The following is a 20,556-nucleotide window of genomic DNA, read 5'->3' on the forward strand; positions in this document are numbered from 1 at the left end:
CACCAGGGAGATAACTGGCCAGGCATTTCATGGGGGCTGTTCCACCACAAACAGCCCCAACAGGCCACCTTTCCCTAGCAGGGTGCAGTTTCAGGTCATGCCCAGGACCAGGAGCCTCCTGCCATCCCCATAGCTCCTGTGCTTCCCTCCAAGATGTTCGTTGAGCAGCAGCTCAGCCGGGTGGTATTGCTCCCTCGGCCGCTGGCAGCATATTGCTGCCCCAGCCCTGAGAGGCAGAATCTTAAAATGGTTGCCTCATCAGGACTGGCCTGCACCTGCCTGCTCTTCTCCTTAAAGTGGCAGACAGGAAAGGTTCTCTGCCACCCACCTTCCCCCTTAAAATGGTTCCTGGGGGAGGTTTTTCTGCTGTTCACAAAACAGACTTACTCAGAGCCTGCTACAGCCCTTAAGTAGCAAGCACCCTGCTGGTGCTCTGCCACAGCAGCCAATATCTACTTGCTTTACAGAGGGAGAGCATGGGCAGCCCAGAGCTGCTTGTACTCTCCAACAGCCCTAGGTAGGCACTCTTAGGGCTTGAGGACTCCAGTCCTGTGCGCCCTGGGATTTCCCATGCAGGATCAGGCCCATAAACCCTAGGAGAGCCTGCCCAGTTTTCCCCTCTTACAAAGGAGAATATACATCTCTTTAGGCCAGGAACCCCAACTTTCCCAGAGCTTTTCAGATTCCCAGGGGGAGCATCTCTGTAAGTGGGAAACATGTCACTCAGTGAAGTGGACCAGCTCTGCTGGGACACATCCTGGGACAGCTTATCTGTTTCATTTGGCAATGTCTATTTATAGCCTGAATGTCTTTGTTCCTGTCCTCCCTCATTGTGTTGCCCCTGACAGTACACTTGTATAGTACCTCTTACCTAGAAATCCCATACTGTCCCCATTTCCAAAAGCAAGTTCTAAAGCTGACTAAAAGTTTAGGGAACAAGTAGGTAAAGTGCTGGTTAATTAAGCTGAACAATATAGCTAACTCCTGGAGGCATTCAACAACAGGAAACAGGTGTTTCTAGAAACCCAGAAAGTAATTTGTCACCTTCCCTACCACTTAGTTTCAATGCCCCCTTCTCCACCCCTCCCATCCACCTTGTCTGCTACTCCTGAACATGTGCTGTTCTCAAAAATGCAAAGAGCAGCCACAGGCAGACTGGCAGTTGTAGATTCTTCTTTAGCACTGACTGCAGAAACCTCGCGTGAGTCACTTCAACCTGTAGTAGCAGATAACCCAGCCATTGTCAATCAAGTCTGAAAAGCCTATAATGCAACATTATCAAGGGGCATCTTCCAAAAAAACAAAGCTTGTAAATGTAATTTCTTTGCTAAGGTGCATAACCATAAAAAACCCTCATAATCATGACAAATTAATCCTCCAGCTACATTCCAGAATGATTTTGCTTTTAGCCACAGGCATCACATATTGAGATAGGGTTACAGCACAGTGGGAGAAGGATATCAGGGACCTTCAAATCTTAGGGTGTGAAGAAGAGAAATGCACCTGTTATATCAATTGCTCTTGCTCTGAACTGGTTGGCTGTTAGTTATAATGCCAGAGCAAAAGAAGAAAGAAAAAGGATTGAGAATGCCATAGATAGAAGGTATGTGATGTTGTTGTAGCCATGATGGTCCAGGGAATAAGTGGGAAGCAAGATTTGTCTAGTAATGTCTTGTATTGAATCAACTATGTAGGTGGGAGATATGTTAGACAAGCTTTCGGGTCTGCAGACTTAAGGAAGGGCATTTTGTGTCAGAAAACTTGTCTAACATCTCTCTCAGCTATGTAGTTGGTCCAGTGAAAGATATTACCAAATAATTTTTTCTTTAAGGATAGAAACAATCAGGGCATAGTGCCAGCTGAATGGAAGACTGTAAAGAATTAGATAAATGCAGCAATGTCCCAAGCATGTTGTATCACTGTCTAGAAACACCAAAATGTTAAAATTACATTGAGGAACAATACTCTAGTTCTTTATCAAAGACAGTTTCTCAGCAGGGTATAGAGCATCCAAGGACAAACATGGCAACATAAAGCACTGGTCATTGGAGTGTCCTACCACATTCCACACTGTGAAGATAACCTAGTTACACAGACCAAACTGGAGGGAATACAACTGGTGCTATTTAAGACAAAAGTAAATTTAAAAAGGCAGCCATGTACTAGCTTAGGCCTCTGGCAAGAGCAACAAATAGCTGACACACTTACCATGCATTAATCACGTGTGTGGACGCAGACAATGTTTGAAGAAAACCATGTCGCTATCTGCTTATACACTCAGCTGAAAATTACAGAACAAAAAGAGCCTAGACTATAATATAATAAGCAACTCATCACTGCAGTTGAAAACCTCTTCTTCAGAGGTAAGCTGAAAGGAACAAGGTAGAGTCTGTTGAATCTTCTCCACTTATAGTTTGGGGACAAGAGATTATGTTCAGATACCTTCGAGTAAATGATCTGCTTTGTTCCATAGCACAAATGGCTTTTCCACATTAAGAAGCTTGTCAGTATAAAACTCTTCATCTAGGAGCAGGCAACAGGCATTTTATTATCTCAGAGCTCCTGATTATCAAGATTATTAAGTTATCTTTTGGCAGAGAAGTCCTGGCAACAGGCAGCCTCTTAAATCTGAAAGAGATTAGCAGCTTGACGCCAGGCCTCTGCCTATGTGACAAATCAGTCTCACAGCACCTTCTGCAGCTGAAACCACAAGGCTAAGGGACTGACGCCTTTCCAGAAGTCAAGTGGTTTTCCATTTAGTCTGGAGTAGAGTACCTTTTAATTCCTTTCAAAGACTGACCAACTGAAAGGTTGGAGGTATGTATGAGTCAGGTGCTTGATGACAGATGACTGGGCAGGCCTTTGGTTCAAAAAACAGTATCTGGAAATAGCTAGATTTGGCAATTCTGTATGTATGGAGTCTCTAATACTATGGACAACTGGGTCTGAGAGGCTTCCTTGGAATTCTTGCTACTTGGGGATTACATGTATGGGCCTTCCAAATTTGTAATTGGAGATGGTAATCAGGAGCAGGATAGGCCTTACCAGAAATACTGCTGCTGCTGTGTAGATCATATGCCAGAGAAGCCTTGCTGAAATCACTGTTGGCACATGTTAGGTGGTAGTTTCTGGTGTTGGTTGACACGTGAGGTTTACCAGCTTTCTTATTTCCTGCCACACACACACTTCATATCATGCCATGACAATGTGTTGCAATATAGTGATATTAATTCACATGCTATTTTATGTGAGTAGATTTCAGGTCTTTTAAAGTTGCTGGCAAGGTGTGGGAGTGACCCATAAAAATCTGAGCAGATTCAGGAGAACAGGGTGACACACGGTTTTCTTTGCTCTCAATTGAGAATATGAGGGAAGCACAAGGATGCAGTAGAGTTACTAACTAGATACAAACATACAAGGCCTAGCTTCATATACACTGCTGACCTTTCAGGTTCTGGTGCTTTCTACAAGAAAAGAAAATATGGGATATTACCCAGTGCCTATCAACCCCAGGGAGGAAGCCACAAGTTGAAATTTCATGGAAGAAGGGGCCACAAGAAAAGTTTGAAATATTTAGTCAGCTTTAAGCCTCTGATGGGAAAACCTCCATCAGCAAAGCCCAGGAGCTGCTGGCAGGAAGTACCACTGCAGCTGGCTGACTAGAATGATGAGGTGATAAAAAGAGGAAGACATTGTTCCAGTGGAAGATGCTGAATTTGCTGAAAGTTTTTGTGTCTCGCTAATATGGCACATTTCAGAAATACAAACTCTTCTCTTTCATCTGCCCATACTTTTGGTTTTTTTTACCTCTGATCAAGGACTGTGGACTTGCTAGTACTCCTACCCCTTGATTTTTAGAATCACCAGTCAGGACGGTGACTCCACTATACATATATAAGAATGGTCCCTGCCCCAAGGAGCCTACAACAAAAGCAAAGACCACATTCCCGTATTGTATTAAGTTTGCTTATTGTCCCTAGCTAAAAGGTGTTAAAGCTGGGAAAGCCCCTGTCTGTGTAGAGTGAAATGAAAGTCCCGTCTGGCTGGGTGAGAGAAAAGCTGTATAGCACTTTCTCTCCTCTCCCCAGCTACGTTTTGCTGCTGACCATAAACTACAAAACAAATCCAGTGGTTCAGGGACTGCACAAACTACAGTTTGTTCTCAGCTGATCTTGTTGCAGAGAGAAAGTCCCCCCGGCTGATTCACTGGCTGTAAAAATAAACAGTTTGGGGAAGGGGTGAGGCTGGAGGGTACTGCAGGAGTAGGAGCAGCAGCAGCAGCTGGTGTTTTCTCTGCTGGTTCTTTTCATGGGATTTAGGCAGGTTGGAGACGTGAGTGATTAATGTTGAATGATAACACCTCCTCTCCCCCTCGTGAAGGAACAGCAACTCCTTATGTATCACTGCTTTTCAAACTTTTTCCATTTCAACCCTTGAACACCCATCCCTTCAGCTGCAGTTTTGAGGGGGCTGATGGCACATCTGCATGTATTAACAGCACACCGTGTGGTTTCCATGTGTGCTGCGGCTTTATTCCGTAAGTTTCAAGTGCTGCACTTAGAGACTTCCCTCTTGGAGTTGTCCATTTCCAGGGCAGTATACCATAGCATGCATTTGTAATCTATTGTTTTCTACCTGGTTCTGTGCCAGCTCCTCTGGAGTAAAGCAAGCAAGGATAGAGCACTTTGCCCTCCAGTGAAACCATCCCTTAAAATGTCTCTTAGTGTGCTCTAGGATGAAGCATGCAACAAGCAAACAGAAGAATGGCAGAAATCCTTTTTTGCCCCCCACCCACAGGTGTGCCAACTGTTTGTCTGGCTTCATTTCTCTTTGAGAATAATCATATGTGCCTTTGTTGTTCTGTGCATGTAGTAGAGCAATCTGTCTTGCTCTTTCCTTTTTTGTGCAGATGAAAAAAAATCCAGCAGACACAGGAGAGCAAGGCAGGCATTTAGCTTCTAAGGGCAGTGACCCACATAGGAGGGGCCACAGTACTAATTTATGGAGGAAGATTTCCACAAGAGATAGCAAAAGTCTTGACGTTGTGCTTAAGTGGAGTTGCTAAAGGCACAAAAAGTAGGAAGGGTGTAAGCACAAAAAGTAGGAATTCACTAGTGCAATTTGTTAATAAAGAAGAGGATTGGCATATTGCTCAAGAATGACTGGATTACCTAAATAACCAATATATAAGAAACAGGATGAAGTTTAATAGGAAAAAGAGCCAAGTTACACACCCAGCCTAGGGACAGACATTACACATAAATTGATTTAAGTGATCAGAAACTGGTTTAAACCTGTTTAAACAGATGTTCAGTACACATAAACCAGTTTGAAAATGAATGAAACCAGTTTGAGATAAACCTGGTTGAATGTAATATCAGACTTAATTGATTTGGGTAAAACTGGTTTATGCAATGTCAATCCCAGACCCCTTGCTGGTTTAAATTAAACCAGACTCCCCCAGCATCCTGGCATGTTCTCTGGGCTGAGTGGGGCTCTCTGCTCCACAGGAGGGCTGTCCCCTCCCCTCTGCTTCCTGGCTGGAGCTTGGCAGAGACTGCAGGCACCTGCCTGGCTTTCCCCTGCTCCCCCCTCCACTCCCCATCTCCTCTGCCTTTCAAAGACACCTCCCAGCATTAGGTGGCTATGGTCTGTGCTGTGACAGACAACACAAAGGCAGAATCAACAGGTAGCTGATAATGTCCCTCTGTTGTTTTCTTAATGGGATGATAAACACTGTGTTATCAATCCCCTGCTGGGCTGGTCAGAAGAAGGAGGAACCTCTCCCTAATAAGTGCATCCTGCTGGGGCCTGGCCACGCTCTCCTCAGCTCAGCACTGATGAAGGGAATGAAGGGCTGCTCTAGCACCCCCCCAGCTTTTAGCCTGAGCCACTGCAGGCATGTGGATGCATGTCTGGGATGTCTGTGGAGTTACAAACTGATTCAGCATAACCAGGTTATACTAACCTGCAAAGAGTGAATCAATTCAGGCTCAGGCTTTTTGAAGGTCTGTCCCTAGCCCCAGAGAACAATAATTTCTGCTAGAAATTTCTGGAGATCTCATGTAAACAAAAGAGATGACCTGCATATAATAGTGCCCACAAGATAGCAATATGATGTGGCCATGAAACAGGTAAACATGATGCATCAGACAAGGTATTTCCAGCAGAAAGATAGAAATAATAATGCCAGTGTTTAAGAAAGAGGAATTCAAGCTGGAAGAGGTACAGAGAAGGGCAACTATGATGGAAAATGGGGAACCTGTCTTAGGAGAGAAGACTAAAAGAGCTTGGCTTATATTGCCTAGTAAAGTGAAGGGAAATGACTGCCTTCTATAAAAACATCAGGGAAGTAACAACTGTGGTGGGAAAAGAACTATTTGATCTAACAGGCAGTGTTGGCACAAGAACAAATAGGTCTAAATTAGCCGTGAATAAATTTAGGCCAGAAATTAGAAGAACATTTTTAACCATCAGAGGAATGGGGTTCTGGAACAGGAGCAGAGCAGGCAAAAATACATTAATAGCAAGTTTCAGGTGGATTTTGATAAATTATGAGTGGGATTATATGACATGGATAACCCAGGACACTTCCAGCCCTGTGTCTTTATGAAAAGTCTATACAGCTTGTCCATTAAGAACAAAAAAATCATTGTGTTTATTCATTTAGCCTAGGGACGAAGTTACACATAAACCAGTTTAAGTAATAAGAAACTGGTTTAAACCTGGAACACAATAGAAGTTCAGTGTGTATAAACCAGTTTCAAAATGGCTGAAACTGGCTTAAGATAAGTCTGGTTGAATGTAGAATCAGACTTAACTGATTTAAGTAAAATCGGTTTATGAAACTTTTGTCCCAGACCCCTTCCTGGTTCAAGTTAAATCACAGTCCCCCAGCATTTTGCAGCCCTGGACTGTGCTGTGTTGTCTGCTCCAGAGAGCAGAGCTGGCCCCGCCCCTCTTATCCCTAGCTGGAGCAGTGAGGACTGGCTGCCTCACTGGCCCCCACCCAAGCAAACCTCAGCTGGGGTCTAGGGCCAGGAAGGGGTGTTAAACTTCCCTTCCCCCAAAGACAGAGCTGCCCTACCCTGCTAAACTTACTGCTGGCTGTGAGAGTGGACTACAAAACCTACAGGCATCCTGGAAGCAGGAAGAGGAAGTGATGAGCCACCCTGCAGAGTTCTGCTGCTGTGATTATGGACTGCAAATCCCAGAGACCTCAGGTGCAGCAGGAAGAGGAAGTGAACACAGCCCATGCTGGCTACATCCCAGACTGCCATGCGGTTGTACACCCTGGCTTCTGGCTTAAGCCACTGCAGTCATGTGGCTGCATTTCATGAATCAAAAGTGAGTGTCTGTTCATTTGCTTTATCAGTTTAATCTGTGCATTTTAGACTAACCTGCAAAGACTGAATCAATTCAGCCTCGGGCTTTTTGACTGTCTGTACTTAGCTTTAGAGAGCCAAGACAGGCTAATTCTATGGGCCAGTGAATACTTTCATATCTAGGCCACTTGCTGTATTCCAGAACCAGTTACAAGTCACTAAAAAAATTAACTCTTTGCCATATGACTGTTGATTGGATTGTGAACAATGATAGGCCACCAATTTCTGGGGAACAGGTACCCATGACACAAAATCACCATCAATAAGAGACCTTCTTGTTGGCAGTTGCTACAGAAAAAAGACCAGAGGTAGACAGTCGAGAGAGAATGAACAAGCCAGAAGGCAGAGGCACAATGGCACAGCAGTATAGAAATGTTCACATCGCTACTGGATGAGACTTTACCTGTTCTGTGCACAAATGAAGGAACTCAGTCTCCAGGATTGTCAGCCTGGCACTTGCTGCTTTTTAGTACTGAACTTACCTCCCAAAATGTAGCCCAAGACCCTTCTAAATGGAAAGGTTCTGTTCTTTTTCATGTGAGTGTTGGGATGCGTGCTCCTATCTACGTGCAACATGCATTTACTTGCTTTTATAATTGTGGTTGTGACAAAGCCCTGATTTATGGGAGTACAAATCATGCATGTTTGCAAGACAGTGTGAGAAGTTCAGTGTGGATGGGCCCCTTGTTTGTGTCTGTTCCCAGCCTGTATCAATGTGTATTTTTTTTCCTCTCTGTGTGCATGGGGGTGGGGGAGAGATGAGGTCTGCTAAAGACCGTGTTAGTCACGAACATGTTGGAGTCTTCTTTAGTTTTACTATCCAAGCTGGCTCCTGCCAAGACAAGTGCTGGCACATCCTGCAGCAATGAGGAGGAGGGAGGGAAAAAGGGGAGGAAGGGAGACCAGCAGAACAGAGCTGATTCTCCCACTGCATCTCAAAGTAGCGAGTCTGAGGTGAGAGAAATGTGTGTCCCGGCATGTATACAACTATGTGTTGTAAAGGGTGTCTTTACAGATATATATGTATATGGGCATATTACTAGGGCCTTGTCTACACTGCTAAAAAAAGGTTTATTTCCTACCTCGGCATAACTCATTGCCCAAGCTATCCAGACAGTGTTGAAAAGACATTGGTTTTAACATGAGGTAACTAATGCAAGGTCAGCCCATGCCCTTGCTCCGGATGGCTGTCACTTAACTTAGCTCATAGTAAAACTAGCATGCCTTCTCTTCACTGTGTTTTTTAACTCTGGATAGGTCACAAGTGAAGGAGGTAAAAAAAAAACCCAAAAAAACCCACTTTGTTTTATCAGTGAAGATGGAGCCTGGGGGAGCTGTAGCAGTGATTAATAGCTGCAGATAATTAATGTGTCAGCACGTATTAGGATGTTACTGATTTTGCAAATTTTCTTAGCTTTTGATAGTTAAATAGTGGGCCTGTTGCAAGCCCCGTGCATGCTGCTAGTTTAACCCATGGTATGGTTTAATTATAGGCAGCATATCTTGTACCCTGACACAGTTTTGAAACCATGCTACAGGACTCTGCTGGAGGTGCACTTTAGAAATCAGAAATGCAAGTGAGATAACTGCTGCCTTGTAAATGCCAGAAGAAGGTAGGGCATGAGCAGCACCGTAGAGATTAACTTGTTCAGAGAAGCAAGACCTTTTGTAGGCAAGGGCCTATCATGGCAGATGCCATCCATTTGGAAATGCAGTGTGCATGTTCTAAACCAGTTTTGAGAAAAGCTTCTGAGAGAGTATGGGTAGTGGTAGGAAGAGGACAGGATATTAGAGGAAATGAACCACATTTAGAGTTTTTTAGTTCCTTTTAGGAAAAGTGAACACCCCAGTGGTATTCTAGGGTGGGAGTGCTCCACCTCCGGCCTGTGGGCCAAATGTGGCCCATGGAGCCGCAAGTATCTGGCCCATGGGGCTCCGCACAGACCAGGAAATCTAGCAGCAGGGGAGAGGAGTCAATAAATATGGCTACCCTCCCCTGCTGCCAAATTTCCAAGCCCCAGGCCTTTCACAGCAGGTTGGGGCCAGGTCCAACCCTCTTCCCCCACCCCTGTGGCTGGATGAAGCTAGGCTATGCTCCTCCCCCTGGACTGGGCCATACCTCCTGTCCTCCATGGGACCCAGCTGGTGCCAGGTCAAGCCCCCTCCCTGCCCTGCAGGACCAGGTCAAGCCTCCTGCCCCCTTGGAGCTAGGCCACGCCCCTCCATGGGACGAGGTTGGAGCCAAGATGTCCCCTGCCCCCTTCCGCAGATGAGAACCACCAGCTGGATCCAGCCTGTGGACAGCCTGGGCACTGCCCATCCTGCCTGCCAGCTGAAAAGGTTGAACACCACTGTTCTAGGGTATCTCCAAACATAATTTTTGTACTGCTACAAAGTTTCTAACACAACAAAAACTACAAATACTGCCGGCAGCCATGCATTTAGACGCCCTGGCTGGAGTGCAGCAAAAGCAACTAGGGGGCAAGAGGGAGCTGTCCCATAGCCAGACAGGCTCACTAACAGATTTCTGGCCCAGCATCTTTTAAGCTCCCAGGCTGCAGTGCAGACAGTCCCCTCACCCTAACTGCCCGTAAGCAATGGTGACCAGGCTCTCTATGAGCCTCTGGTGATGGAAGAAGCTAATTGGGATCCAGGTCTCTGCCCCCATTAGCCTCTGCCTCCACCTGGACATTTAAAGCACACGCTTGGGACAAGACAGCTTGCAGGCCTCCCTGACAGCTCAGCCTTGGGCAGGAGGGAGAGCAGAGTACTGTGCAATCATGAGGGTTTCTTTCTGTGGCCACACGTTCAGTTTGTCCCAGGACAACAAGGAAGTTGCTATTTAAACTTCTTTGTTTTGCATATGCCATTTTTGCAGCAGATCCACCATTTTTGTTGGGGAACAAATTCCTTTAATGCCTGACATGTTACTAGTTGTTACAGGAAGCTTGCACATATCCTGCAACAAATGTAATGTTTGGAGGCACTGTTACACTATCACTACCTGTTACTGAACTTGCATTATGTCCAGACAGTTGTCATCCATCTCCCACCTGCCCAAGTCCCCCACTCCATTCATAGGTTAAATGAAGCCAGAACCCTGGCTGCTTCAAGCTCATATAAATATTCCCCAATTTCTTTCTTGCACTACATATTTCAGGAAGCAGAGTGTCATTTCTTCCGGTAAAGCCCAAAGCCTTGTTAATGGAGGTGAGAAATATTATTAAAATTTATCACACACTCAATTAACAAATTTTCTCCAACTGTCAGTGATTCCTATACCTCCCAGTGTGGGCAATATTGTTGTTTAACCACAGCCTGAACCCAGGTAGATGTGGAAACATTACACCAGTGGGAGTCCCTCAAGAGACTGAGGCTCCCAGACTGTGCAGTCCTGTTATGTTCCTCATGCCAGTTCAGCAATATCATCACCCTACTCACTTTGGGGTATTGGGCATTATGGGCAGCCCTGTTCTCCTGCTCCTTGTGGTGCCCAACCTTCCCCACCCCATTGGGCCAGATGGACAGTGCTCAGTCAGTCTGTCTGCGGGTCAGATCTAGTGAGTAGGCCCAACCCTACGGGGTGGTGAGGTGGGACCTGATCCAACCATGTGCAGGGGTCAATGAGTAGCCCAACCCCAGGTAGGCACCAGGGGGAAGGGGGCTTGGTCCAGCTCTGATCCAGGCACATGGGAGGGAGGCATGGCCCAGCCCTGACCTGGCTGCTCCATGGGCCACATGCCATAGCTGTGCAGGCCATTTTTGGCCTAAGGCCTGGAAGCTGAGGACTCATGTCTTAGCCAGTTCAAGACTAGCATAATCACCAGCTGTTGGCTCAGGATTCCAGTATGTGGAGACTGTATGTAACCACACTCCATACAATCAAACAAGGTTGACCCCAGTCTGGCCCCAGTTATCTCTTGGTATACTCTATGAGGACATTTTAACCTACCCAAATCTCTTCTGAACTCACTAAATCAAAAAAATAAATGTTTGTTGGGAAAAAAAATGAATTGTTAAACGAAAATTCTTCTGTGAAACATTTTATGAAAAATCTTTTTTTCTCTATTTAGCTCATTGTGGGGTCAGGTTTATTTACAAAGCATTTTGCATGAAAAGATGAAACTAACAAAAATGACTATATTTCCTGACTATAACATAAAATAAGTACCAGCTAGCTACCTCTCTCTATACTTTAACATAAGGTAATGTAACCTAAAAGAGGCAGGGCCTTGATAGTCTAAAGTTCCATCAACCTGGAGCTTACTGTAGAATTCGTCAGTTGCCACAAAATTGTTTTCCAGTGGCTTAGCCCTCATTTAAAAAGTGTTTCTATCTGTTCTGGTTATGAAAGTCTGGATGACTCATTAAAATAATTATTAGTGAATAATTACTTTGGCAAACAATGGAGAAATGTTGCCAATAATTTGACAACTATTCTTTTCCTACCCCTCGAGTTTGGTGGTTAATGGAAAAATATATTCTCTAGTCTACTAAGTCAATGACTGACAGGAAAAATGTAATCAGATACATTGTTAAAATTATACAGTATTACTGAGTGCAAACTGAATAATAACATATTACATGGGTAATATACAAAGATGAATAGGTAACATGCAAATAATTGCATCTGACAGATTTTCAATAAATTGTTTACACACAAGGGATTGGGGCAGATCCAGCAAAGGGGCATAGAGATTCCTTCTCCACCTAAAGTTTAAAACCAACTGCCTTGCTGTGGCAGCAGCATTTCAATTCAGGCACGAGTGAGGGAATTGGTTGACTTCATGGCTCATTATAATCTACCTGATTCCTTCTAAACTCTTCTTCCACAGGTGTTACTGACCCTCTTCCCTTTGTAATGGTCTTGATGCCCCCTAATCAAGTTAGCCTTTCTTCTATTAGCTGCTCCTGGCAATGAAACTCCTAACAGACATTTCACAGCCCTGCAGACTGTTTTTTTAATTCTTGCTAAAAACTTTAACTTGTGTGCAAAAATGACTTTAATATTGGATGTACTGTCAAACTACTCAAGAAGACTACATTTTGTTTTTGAAATCTGAAAAGATGCACATTTAATGCCAATGACTACAGGACTAATAAAACAGCATCTGTTGCTTTTTTTTTTTTTTTGCCTAGTTGGTTGCATTGTACGCATAGTCTGACATAGCAAACTAATCCACATTCCAATAAAATAATTTGTTTTCACTTCAATCTTAAACTGAATAATATAGCCATAGGCCCCTAGCATATTAGTAAAGCTTCTAGTTTCTTTTTAAGAGGAGATAAGTATGCATTGTATTATATTTGTGATGCACCACATCTGCACCCCGCTTTAAAAAATCCTAGGTTGGCCCATGCAAGAGATGGACAAAGAAGGTGCCAGTTATTACTGAGGGTCCATACAACACCTGGAGCATTAGAATACTGAAAAGAGACATTTGAAGGCGAATGATTGAAAATGTTGTGCTGGTAATGACCATAACATGAGGAGTCTTGTTATCATGACTGCACCAGCCCTCTAGGATACAGGTCAGTAAAAGGTTCTCAGGCTGAAATCTGCATGGATTAATGTTGAGGTCTGGGGGTGAGCTGCACCTGCAGTCTCTCCTCCTGTCTCTGTGGGTACCGTTACCAAATGACAGGCCTGCTGCTACCTGCAGTTTTCTGCTCTCACCACATTTGCTCTACCCAAGCAGCTGCTACCTGCTCACACCCTCTGCCTTTCAGGGCAGGGGTCTTTAATGCTTTAGTGCCCTTTTGATCCCAGGCTTGGACCTCAGAAAAATTAACCTGCTTGCCCAGTTGGAGCTAGGCAGGTGGGCATTTCCCAATTAAGAGCTGCCCTATTGTTCCCTTAAAGACTTTTGGTATGCTCTCTGACTTATCTATCATTATTCCATTTCTAGCTCATTTCCCCCTAACTGCCTGCTTTGGTTTCATTCCATGCAGTCAGGCAGACTAATACCAGACAGGTGTAAGAGATAGTCAAGAAAAAAATGCGGATACTTCTTCATTCTCCACAATTAGCATAAAAAAAAGTCAAGAAATGGGAAACAAAGCTGCAGGTGGTGTGTGGGATTGCTTAGCATTTGTGCTTTTTTCTAAACAAACAAGAAGTACTAGATACTTTCTAACTGTTCACAAATTACATTACACTGATGCAATCAATGCAAGGAAGACTTAATGTAAAGTCTCCTTGAGAAAGCACAGTGTGGGCACCTCACTTGAACTGAAACTACTCCCCAAATGTGAGGGTCTCCTGGCACACAGGATGGCTCCTTAGATAATACACAGTGTGGGATGCAGAAAACAGTCATGGCAGCCACAAAGCTGCAAACAGCACAGAACTGAAACCTTGAAAGGGAACTACTGCACTGCCCCTAAACAGCCCCTCCCTTACTGTTAGCAATGCCCTTTTTTTTACCTTGGCTCTTTTTGTGGGATCCTAGGGCTTGACTGCTGGGAAGGGAAAACAGTTGTGGGGAGAAGTGAGTGAAGCCAGATGTCAGATGCTTGAGTGCTTTCACCTGGGTGAACACCCACCTATTTTGAGCATGTGAAGTTCATCCAGTCCTAGACCAAAGGCTCTGTAGGTTTGAGGTTCAATATGAATGTTTTGAGCAATTGCACATGTCAGTAATTCATCTCAGTGGGTTGGGTTATTTTGGTTTGCTCAGATATTGGTAAAAATGAATGCGAAAGAGTCATCCTTTTCGTCTAATACCTAGGTGGACTCCAAAAAAAGCCCTTCTTTTTATCTGTTGCTGAAGTGGGTTCAGTTGTTCATCTGTGTCTGGATATCACGTTCCCATGCATCAGCTTTCCTTTGCAAATCCATGTTACTGTCAGCTGGAAATAACGTGTTTCATGAGAAGCTGAGAACAGGTAATGGAGCCATGACAAAACTTTAGTAGAGGAAGACTATCCCCTCATAAGCTAGTGGGAGTCTTTCCTGGTATTTAGTGGTAACAGCAACGCCTAAATCAAAGGCTGTAACAGAGCTATCACTACACAATAACAGATTTCTTACAGAAGCTAGTGACTGTGTGCACGTCTGTGACTGTTTGCATATATTGTGCCTGGGACTCTCTTTTCTATTAGCAAGGTAACCCGCCCCCCCCCCACACACACACCAGCTGAGCTGTGGTGGATCGGAGAGGCCGTGGGTACTTGATGCTGATTAAATTCTGCTGACTGAGGAAGATGTCAAACTCTACCCAAAGCAGAGAGCCGCCAAGGAAAAGCTGCTTTTCTTTGCTTTTGACAGCTGGAGCCATGAATTTAAGCAGAGGTCTCACCTTCAGGCAAGTCAACAGCTGGGCAGAGAACAGTCCTCCTTAAAGGGAGAGTGCTCTAAGTTTTTCAGGAGTTCAGCGTTACTGAAAGGCGAGGGAGCCGAAGTGGAGCATATTCATCTGAAAGAACCAGGTGCAGCTGCTCTGGGGGTTTTTTGTTGGTTTTTTTTTTTCTTCAGAACATTGTTTTTTTTTTCTTTTGCTCAAGAAGCACCAAGTGACAAACAAGAAAGAGGAAATGAAAGCCCAGTCTGAATTCCCACCCTTGCTGTTTTCTTTTCTTCCCTTCCCCTGCCCTTAAGATGTGGTGCTGAAAAAACAAAGAGGCACCACTTAATTCCTACTGCAGGAAGTTTGCAAAGTTGTGTGTCGTGAACTGTAGTGCTGCTAGAGAAACAGCTGTGCACTTTAACAAACATAAGAGGAGGGATGATGCAATGCGCCCATGCTTTGGGAGTCCATGGCTCAGTAGGCTGGGAACAGGTGGGTGCAATCTTTTCCTCTAGGTCACCTGCTTAACTATCTCCCATATTCCCACATCACAACCTTTTGCTGGCTACTGGCAGCTCAGTTAACTCAGTGACTTGAGTTTTCTGGTCTCTGCTCAACTCAGCTGTTAGTGGTTAGGTGTCCATATAACAAATATCACTGCCACCATGGCACTAATTGGCAATCATTTGATTGCTGGAAAACTCAATGACTGAATGGTCACTGAAACTGAATTACTCTTTTTGCTTCTAGAAAAGTTGCAAACCTTCTGAGAGCAGTGGACCAAATAAGTGCCGTTTGCCGTCTCTCTGCCTGCCATTATTCCCTATAGCTAGTGTTCTGCAGTCTCGGTTTTTACCAATTTTTCACTGATAAATTCCCTGACTTTTTTTTTTTTTAAAGTCATTTGGTTTTTACTGATTTACACCTGTTTTTCAGTTCAAATCCCTGTTAACCAGCATGAGTGGGGAATGGGCCAGTCCCCACTTGTGCTGGTTAACAGGGATTTGAACTGAAAAACGGGTGGTGCCGGTAAGTTAAGTGCTCCTGTGCTGGTTACACGAGGCACAGGCTTCCGGCTGGACATGGGGGAGGGTAGCACATGCAAAGCCTGACAGCTCAGCCTTGGGCAGGAGGGAGAGCAGAGTACTGTGCAATCATGAGGGTTTCTTTCTGTGGCCACACGTTCAGTTTGTCCCAGGACAACAAGGAAGTTGCTATTTAAACTTCTTTGTTTTGCATATGCCATTTTTGCAGCAGATCCACCATTTTTGTTGGGGAACAAATTCCTTTAATGCCTGACATGTTACTAGTTGTTACAGGAAGCTTGCACATATCCTGCAACAAATGTAATGTTTGGAGGCACTGTTACACTATCACTACCTGTTACTGAACTTGCATTATGTCCAGACAGTTGTCATCCATCTCCCACCTGCCCAAGTCCCCCACTCCATTCATAGGTTAAATGAAGCCAGAACCCTGGCTGCTTCAAGCTCATATAAATATTCCCCAATTTCTTTCTTGCACTACATATTTCAGGAAGCAGAGTGTCATTTCTTCCGGTAAAGCCCAAAGCCTTGTTAATGGAGGTGAGAAATATTATTAAAATTTATCACACACTCAATTAACAAATTTTCTCCAACTGTCAGTGATTCCTATACCTCCCAGTGTGGGCAATATTGTTGTTTAACCACAGCCTGAACCCAGGTAGATGTGGAAACATTACACCAGTGGGAGTCCCTCAAGAGACTGAGGCTCCCAGACTGTGCAGTCCTGTTATGTTCCTCATGCCAGTTCAGCAATATCATCACCCTACTCACTTTGGGGTATTGGGCATTATGGGCAGCCCTGTTCTCCTGCTCCTTGTGGTGCCCAACCTTCCCCACCCCATTGGGCCAGATGGACAGTGCTCAGTCAGTCTGTCTGCGGGTCAGATCTAGTGAGTAGGCCCAACCCTACGGGGTGGTGAGGTGGGACCTGATCCAACCATGTGCAGGGGTCAATGAGTAGCCCAACCCCAGGTAGGCACCAGGGGGAAGGGGGCTTGGTCCAGCTCTGATCCAGGCACATGGGAGGGAGGCATGGCCCAGCCCTGACCTGGCTGCTCCATGGGCCACATGCCATAGCTGTGCAGGCCATTTTTGGCCTAAGGCCTGGAAGCTGAGGACTCATGTCTTAGCCAGTTCAAGACTAGCATAATCACCAGCTGTTGGCTCAGGATTCCAGTATGTGGAGACTGTATGTAACCACACTCCATACAATCAAACAAGGTTGACCCCAGTCTGGCCCCAGTTATCTCTTGGTATACTCTATGAGGACATTTTAACCTACCCAAATCTCTTCTGAACTCACTAAATCAAAAAAATAAATGTTTGTTGGGAAAAAAAATGAATTGTTAAACGAAAATTCTTCTGTGAAACATTTTATGAAAAATCTTTTTTTCTCTATTTAGCTCATTGTGGGGTCAGGTTTATTTACAAAGCATTTTGCATGAAAAGATGAAACTAACAAAAATGACTATATTTCCTGACTATAACATAAAATAAGTACCAGCTAGCTACCTCTCTCTATACTTTAACATAAGGTAATGTAACCTAAAAGAGGCAGGGCCTTGATAGTCTAAAGTTCCATCAACCTGGAGCTTACTGTAGAATTCGTCAGTTGCCACAAAATTGTTTTCCAGTGGCTTAGCCCTCATTTAAAAAGTGTTTCTATCTGTTCTGGTTATGAAAGTCTGGATGACTCATTAAAATAATTATTAGTGAATAATTACTTTGGCAAACAATGGAGAAATGTTGCCAATAATTTGACAACTATTCTTTTCCTACCCCTCGAGTTTGGTGGTTAATGGAAAAATATATTCTCTAGTCTACTAAGTCAATGACTGACAGGAAAAATGTAATCAGATACATTGTTAAAATTATACAGTATTACTGAGTGCAAACTGAATAATAACATATTACATGGGTAATATACAAAGATGAATAGGTAACATGCAAATAATTGCATCTGACAGATTTTCAATAAATTGTTTACACACAAGGGATTGGGGCAGATCCAGCAAAGGGGCATAGAGATTCCTTCTCCACCTAAAGTTTAAAACCAACTGCCTTGCTGTGGCAGCAGCATTTCAATTCAGGCACGAGTGAGGGAATTGGTTGACTTCATGGCTCATTATAATCTACCTGATTCCTTCTAAACTCTTCTTCCACAGGTGTTACTGACCCTCTTCCCTTTGTAATGGTCTTGATGCCCCCTAATCAAGTTAGCCTTTCTTCTATTAGCTGCTCCTGGCAATGAAACTCCTAACAGACATTTCACAGCCCTGCAGACTGTTTTTTTAATTCTTGCTAAAAACTTTAACTTGTGTGCAAAAATGACTTTAATATTGGATGTACTGTCAAACTACTCAAGAAGACTACATTTTGTTTTTGAAATCTGAAAAGATGCACATTTAATGCCAATGACTACAGGACTAATAAAACAGCATCTGTTGCTTTTTTTTTTTTTTTGCCTAGTTGGTTGCATTGTACGCATAGTCTGACATAGCAAACTAATCCACATTCCAATAAAATAATTTGTTTTCACTTCAATCTTAAACTGAATAATATAGCCATAGGCCCCTAGCATATTAGTAAAGCTTCTAGTTTCTTTTTAAGAGGAGATAAGTATGCATTGTATTATATTTGTGATGCACCACATCTGCACCCCGCTTTAAAAAATCCTAGGTTGGCCCATGCAAGAGATGGACAAAGAAGGTGCCAGTTATTACTGAGGGTCCATACAACACCTGGAGCATTAGAATACTGAAAAGAGACATTTGAAGGCGAATGATTGAAAATGTTGTGCTGGTAATGACCATAACATGAGGAGTCTTGTTATCATGACTGCACCAGCCCTCTAGGATACAGGTCAGTAAAAGGTTCTCAGGCTGAAATCTGCATGGATTAATGTTGAGGTCTGGGGGTGAGCTGCACCTGCAGTCTCTCCTCCTGTCTCTGTGGGTACCGTTACCAAATGACAGGCCTGCTGCTACCTGCAGTTTTCTGCTCTCACCACATTTGCTCTACCCAAGCAGCTGCTACCTGCTCACACCCTCTGCCTTTCAGGGCAGGGGTCTTTAATGCTTTAGTGCCCTTTTGATCCCAGGCTTGGACCTCAGAAAAATTAACCTGCTTGCCCAGTTGGAGCTAGGCAGGTGGGCATTTCCCAATTAAGAGCTGCCCTATTGTTCCCTTAAAGACTTTTGGTATGCTCTCTGACTTATCTATCATTATTCCATTTCTAGCTCATTTCCCCCTAACTGCCTGCTTTGGTTTCATTCCATGCAGTCAGGCAGACTAATACCAGACAGGTGTAAGAGATAGTCAAGAAAAAAATGCGGATACTTCTTCATTCTCCACAATTAGCATAAAAAAAAGTCAAGAAATGGGAAACAAAGCTGCAGGTGGTGTGTGGGATTGCTTAGCATTTGTGCTTTTTTCTAAACAAACAAGAAGTACTAGATACTTTCTAACTGTTCACAAATTACATTACACTGATGCAATCAATGCAAGGAAGACTTAATGTAAAGTCTCCTTGAGAAAGCACAGTGTGGGCACCTCACTTGAACTGAAACTACTCCCCAAATGTGAGGGTCTCCTGGCACACAGGATGGCTCCTTAGATAATACACAGTGTGGGATGCAGAAAACAGTCATGGCAGCCACAAAGCTGCAAACAGCACAGAACTGAAACCTTGAAAGGGAACTACTGCACTGCCCCTAAACAGCCCCTCCCTTACTGTTAGCAATGCCCTTTTTTTTACCTTGGCTCTTTTTGTGGGATCCTAGGGCTTGACTGCTGGGAAGGGAAAACAGTTGTGGGGAGAAGTGAGTGAAGCCAGATGTCAGATGCTTGAGTGCTTTCACCTGGGTGAACACCCACCTATTTTGAGCATGTGAAGTTCATCCAGTCCTAGACCAAAGGCTCTGTAGGTTTGAGGTTCAATATGAATGTTTTGAGCAATTGCACATGTCAGTAATTCATCTCAGTGGGTTGGGTTATTTTGGTTTGCTCAGATATTGGTAAAAATGAATGCGAAAGAGTCATCCTTTTCGTCTAATACCTAGGTGGACTCCAAAAAAAGCCCTTCTTTTTATCTGTTGCTGAAGTGGGTTCAGTTGTTCATCTGTGTCTGGATATCACGTTCCCATGCATCAGCTTTCCTTTGCAAATCCATGTTACTGTCAGCTGGAAATAACGTGTTTCATGAGAAGCTGAGAACAGGTAATGGAGCCATGACAAAACTTTAGTAGAGGAAGACTATCCCCTCATAAGCTAGTGGGAGTCTTTCCTGGTATTTAGTGGTAACAGCAACGCCTAAATCAAAGGCTGTAACAGAGCTATCACTACACAATAACAGATTTCTTACAGAAGCTAGTGACTGTGTGCACGTCTGTGACTGTTTGCATATATTGTGCCTGGGACTCTCTTTTCTATTAGCAAGGTAACCCGCCCCCCCCCCACACACACACCAGCTGAGCTGTGGTGGATCGGAGAGGCCGTGGGTACTTGATGCTGATTAAATTCTGCTGACTGAGGAAGATGTCAAACTCTACCCAAAGCAGAGAGCCGCCAAGGAAAAGCTGCTTTTCTTTGCTTTTGACAGCTGGAGCCATGAATTTAAGCAGAGGTCTCACCTTCAGGCAAGTCAACAGCTGGGCAGAGAACAGTCCTCCTTAAAGGGAGAGTGCTCTAAGTTTTTCAGGAGTTCAGCGTTACTGAAAGGTGAAGGAGCCGAAGTGGAGCATATTCATCTGAAAGAACCAGGTGCAGCTGCTCTGGGGGTTTTTTGTTGGTTTTTTTTTTTCTTCAGAACATTGTTTTTTTTTTCTTTTGCTCAAG

Source organism: Alligator sinensis, unplaced genomic scaffold (assembly GCF_000455745.1).
Source record: "Alligator sinensis unplaced genomic scaffold, ASM45574v1 scaffold262_1, whole genome shotgun sequence".
In the NCBI taxonomy this organism is placed as follows: Eukaryota; Metazoa; Chordata; order Crocodylia; family Alligatoridae; genus Alligator; species Alligator sinensis.